The sequence below is a fragment of the Adiantum capillus-veneris genome, chromosome 4 (assembly GCF_014529385.1).
Source record: "Adiantum capillus-veneris isolate H3 chromosome 4, ASM1452938v2, whole genome shotgun sequence".
Taxonomy (NCBI): Eukaryota; Viridiplantae; Streptophyta; class Polypodiopsida; order Polypodiales; family Pteridaceae; genus Adiantum; species Adiantum capillus-veneris.
Window position 1 is genome coordinate 70863803 of NC_140934.1, and position 4230 is coordinate 70868032.

General features: G+C 43.8%; 1 long non-coding RNA gene across 1 annotated transcript; it reads right to left on the bottom strand.

Annotated features, from left to right (window-relative positions):
* Window positions 1-2949: 2949 nt before the first annotated feature.
* Window positions 2950-3840, bottom strand: LOC147459386 (uncharacterized). Its single transcript, XR_015187725.1, has 3 exons — window positions 3734-3840; window positions 3314-3352; window positions 2950-3042 (listed from the first exon to the last, which is right to left on the bottom strand). It is a non-coding gene; the product is annotated as an uncharacterized LOC147459386 (long non-coding RNA).
* Between the last annotated feature and the right edge of the window lie 390 nt (window positions 3841-4230).

A 4230-nucleotide genomic window follows, 5' to 3' on the forward strand; every position in this document is an offset into this window, starting at 1 on the left:
AGCACATGGTCCCTGGAACCCAAAATGTGGTCCAAACCACACCGTTGCCACCTCCAGTGCTAGGACCGCAACCCCCTCATGGAAGAGTTATACCCATGTTAACCCTCACGGCACACGGACACCTGATCACCTACGATGGACGTGTATTATGTATTTGGTAGAGTCAGGTACCGGGCTTGTCGGACCAATAGGGAAAGGTAGAGTGATCGCCGATGAGAGGCGCACTTTAACTTGGACATTCAAGGGATTAGTTGGTTAAGCATGGGCGCCCAAGTGTGAATGGGGTGAGCTCCTATAAAAGCCAACTAAACCTAATTTTTACTCATTCTCTCATTTGTGCAATTGAAGAGTGCTCTTGCTCCATCTCCATCTTCTTCTTCTTCACCTCCTTGTGTGTGTGTGTGTGAGAGAGAGAGAGAGGGAGAGTGTGTGTGCGATCGAGCATTACGAAGGCACGACGGCGGCGAAGCGGTTGAGCGCGGCACGACTGCAGCTTCTTCTTCATCGCGGCGAGGAATCCACCACGAAGGCGAGCGTAGAGCGGTGAGTGACACACCCTTTGTTTTCTTGAGCTTGCTAGTTTAGGCTTGTTGTGTGCTTGGAGCCGTTTGTGGCTCGCATACGGTGTATTGGCAAGTCCCTTGCTTCGACAGTGCGGCAAGGAGCGCACATTTTTGGCGCCGCTGCCGGGGATATGCCCTACACTAAGCTCGGTTAGCACTTTACGCTTCCTTGTGGTGCAATTTCTATCATAGGAAAGGCAGGGAAGGAGTGGGTGGAGATTTCTGTTTTTTGCGTTTTCTGCATTTGCTGTCAAATTTCAATTTCTGCTATTGTTTGCGTTTTTCAATTTCTGCAATTTCAAGTTCGGCGTTTTCAATTTCTGTCAAGTTCTGCAATTTCTGCGTTTTTCTGTCAATTTCTGCGTTTTTTTGCATTTTCTGCGTTTTTCTGTCAATTTTCTGCAATTTCTGCGTTTTTCTGTCAATTTTCTGCCATTTTTCTGCAATTTCTGGTTTTTTGCGTTTTTCTGCATCAAAAAAAAAAAACAAAAAAAAATCGTAAGTTAAAAACGCGAGCGAGTGGCGAAATTTCTCGAAAATAAAAAACACGACTCTTAAAACGTACGGGTTGGTTTGTATAAAAGATAGATCGGGATCGGGATCATTTGCCCAAGCCCAAGCCCAAGCCCAAGCCCAAGCCCAGGCCCAGGCCTCAGTCCTCAGTCTTATGATATATACTAGACTCACTCTTATATATATACCCTACTCCCTCAAGAGAGAATGAGAGCATGTGGGACAAGTCCTCCACTCTCCTCCTTTCTCTTCCCACTTGCACCCTTAGACTTTCTAGTTTGGGGCCTAGTTCCCTACTGGAAATTGACAGTTTTCTAGATGGAGATCTTTTGGCAGTTGTGGGTTTTCCCTAGATTCCTACTACATGGAGTATCGTCCTCTTATGGACACCGTGGCAAACATCTTCATTCAAGGCCTCACATCTTTGGTTTTTGGCAGTCCACTCTGTTGCTTCACTTAAGATTAGAATACTTATACGATAATTGTTACAGCACACAAAAAGTGACAACGGTGCAAACTTCTTGGTCTATCCTTGGAGTTTTTGTGAATCAACCGACTAGCCACGTTGGGTTGCGGCTTGTTCCTCTTTTCTTCATATGATTGACCACAAATCTCTTCGATAGGATTGGACATCTGAAAGCCCGTCGACACTTCTATATGACTATCAAGTCTATGACAAGATTGTTTCTACACACACTTCGGACACATCTTTCTTAGAGAAGTATACACACTTGGCCCGCCGAGTAAAGGAGTTCTTACACAGTGCATCTAGATGGAGATCTTTTGGCAATTATGGGAGTTCCCCAAATTCCTGCTATACTCATGGAGTATCATCCTCTTATGGACACCCGTAGCAAACATCTTCATTCAAGCCTCACATCTTTGGCTTTTGGCAGTCCACTCTATTGCTTCACTTAAGATTAGGCATACTTATATGGCTAGTGTGATCCCGAGCTCGCCACCCACATGCTGTGCATTGTAGGTTGCATCTGGTTTGAGCCGAGCCACTCTGGCGGACACACACCCTTCCCACTTCCCCTGATTCCCACTTTTAGTATCGTGGAGTCCCATATAGTGCTAGTAAACTGGGCTTTGTTGCCTAAATACGCACCTCCTTCATCCTAGCACAAGTTGTATCTGTTACACAAGGTACCCCCCCCCCCCCCCCCCCCTCTCTCTCTCTCTCTCTCTCTCTCGTAAGAGAGGGGCTGTATTCTGTGTACATAAGAGACCTGTGGAGATGCACAATGGCCCATAACCCAACGAAGTACAGAAGTGGGCGAACAAGGTGTGAACTATATGTATGTCAAGGTGGCCTATATGATGAATGTAAAAGGAACAACTGTGGAGGTGCATAATGCCATGTGATGTGAAAAGAACCGACTTTCTCGCCCATCTGCAAAGAAAGACGCATCGACGCTGCTCCACTACCCTGGAGATGAGATAGGTTTGCACTCTATCATACCAAATGCTTCCAACAACTCTTGAAATAGCACTCCTAAGAGAGAAAGATGCCCCTCTGTCTGCCATACCTTAATCCAAGAAAGTAGTCAAGCAAGCTGAGTTGAAGATTGATAATGCACCATCCCATCTACTTTCACTTTGGTAAGTTGTTCTTTACCAGGGTACCCAGGGGACTATAACCTGTTAACATCGTACAATGTCCCTTAATCTCTCTTTCTTTAATACATTCCCTCTACCTATTGCATGCTCTCCTAATTGCCTCATGAGAGAATTAAAGCTGCTATTAAAACCAATTGCATCACAAATTCCAAACTTTGTTTTATACGCAATATAACATGAAATCTTGGAGGTAACCTTAAAAGACTCACATCTTGAGTCTCTGCAATTTGCATTTGGTCAGCATCAGCCCAGCAAGACGACTTGCATCTGCATAGAACCGATAGGCATATTGAGGCATCTGATGGAGGACATTGTAATACTGAGTGACAAATGTGTTAGCCACCTGCACAATAGGATAAGCATTAAGAGTCATATCATCAAATAGGGACACAAAGATGCATAAAAATCTTATTGGGCCTTCACCCATTTATATAAATAAGCCAGAGGTATATGCTTATGTGTGTATGTCATGTGTAACTGCCTAGTAAGAAGATCGCCAAGGAAATAACAAACGTGCAAAAATGCATATTTACAAGCATTGCTTGGTGAAAGATGTCCCATCCTAGCCAGAAAACACCACATGGGAATGGAAATACATGGAAATAGATTCATACCATCTGTGCAGGCACCGAGCCAGGAGACCCCATCATTGCCTGTCAAAAACATAGAAGAAACTTGTTAGACTTGGATAGTATAATCTGTAAAATTTTCCACACAAATGAGTTCTAAACCCACAGAAAAATGAATTTGAGAAATTGCACAAGGCTTGAACGCAGAGATTCCTGAACATAAAGGGTTATACAGTGACCCAGACGGACAAAAAAAAACAGACTTCGATATACACAAGCATGATGCATTTATCCAATTACGCACAAAAGGGCAATCATCCAATTACGCACAAATGGACTCTCTCTCACTCTCTCTCTCTCTCTCTCTCTCTCTCTCTCTCTGTGCGTGCAATAACTTAGGAGTCTAGCGCGCGCGCGCGCGCGCACACACACACACACACACACGCATCTCCAGTAAGCTCGGACCTTCGTGAACAGATCTTGAGCGCCAACCTTCTTGCAGTCGTCGACGCGACTCTGAATGTGAATGTAGAGAAAGATTGTGTCAGCTAAAGCTTACGACTCACGTTTCAACCATACAAGTCCATGATAGTTTATATGTTGGAAGGTGAAAAAGACGGTAAAGGCCTTTCTTTTCTTTTGCCAAAAACAAATTACCATTTATTCCAAGAGATGTTAGCTCAACAAGTACCCATTCTCTAAGTATGCATTGAAAATGTTCAAAGCGTTATCTAATTTAATGTCAAAAGTCTACCATTTCAATTTGTCAGCAATCAAGCTACTCAAACAAGTACCAGCTCTCACAACAACAAGAGCAAGTCCCCCTTCATCATAAAAATCTACAGTGAGATCACGTAATCACAATGAAGCCAAAGTAATGTGTGGAAAATAGAAACCTGTGATAGAAATCCTTCCATAATATCAAGTCTGTCAAGAGAATGGTAAATCCACGTAGCACACAG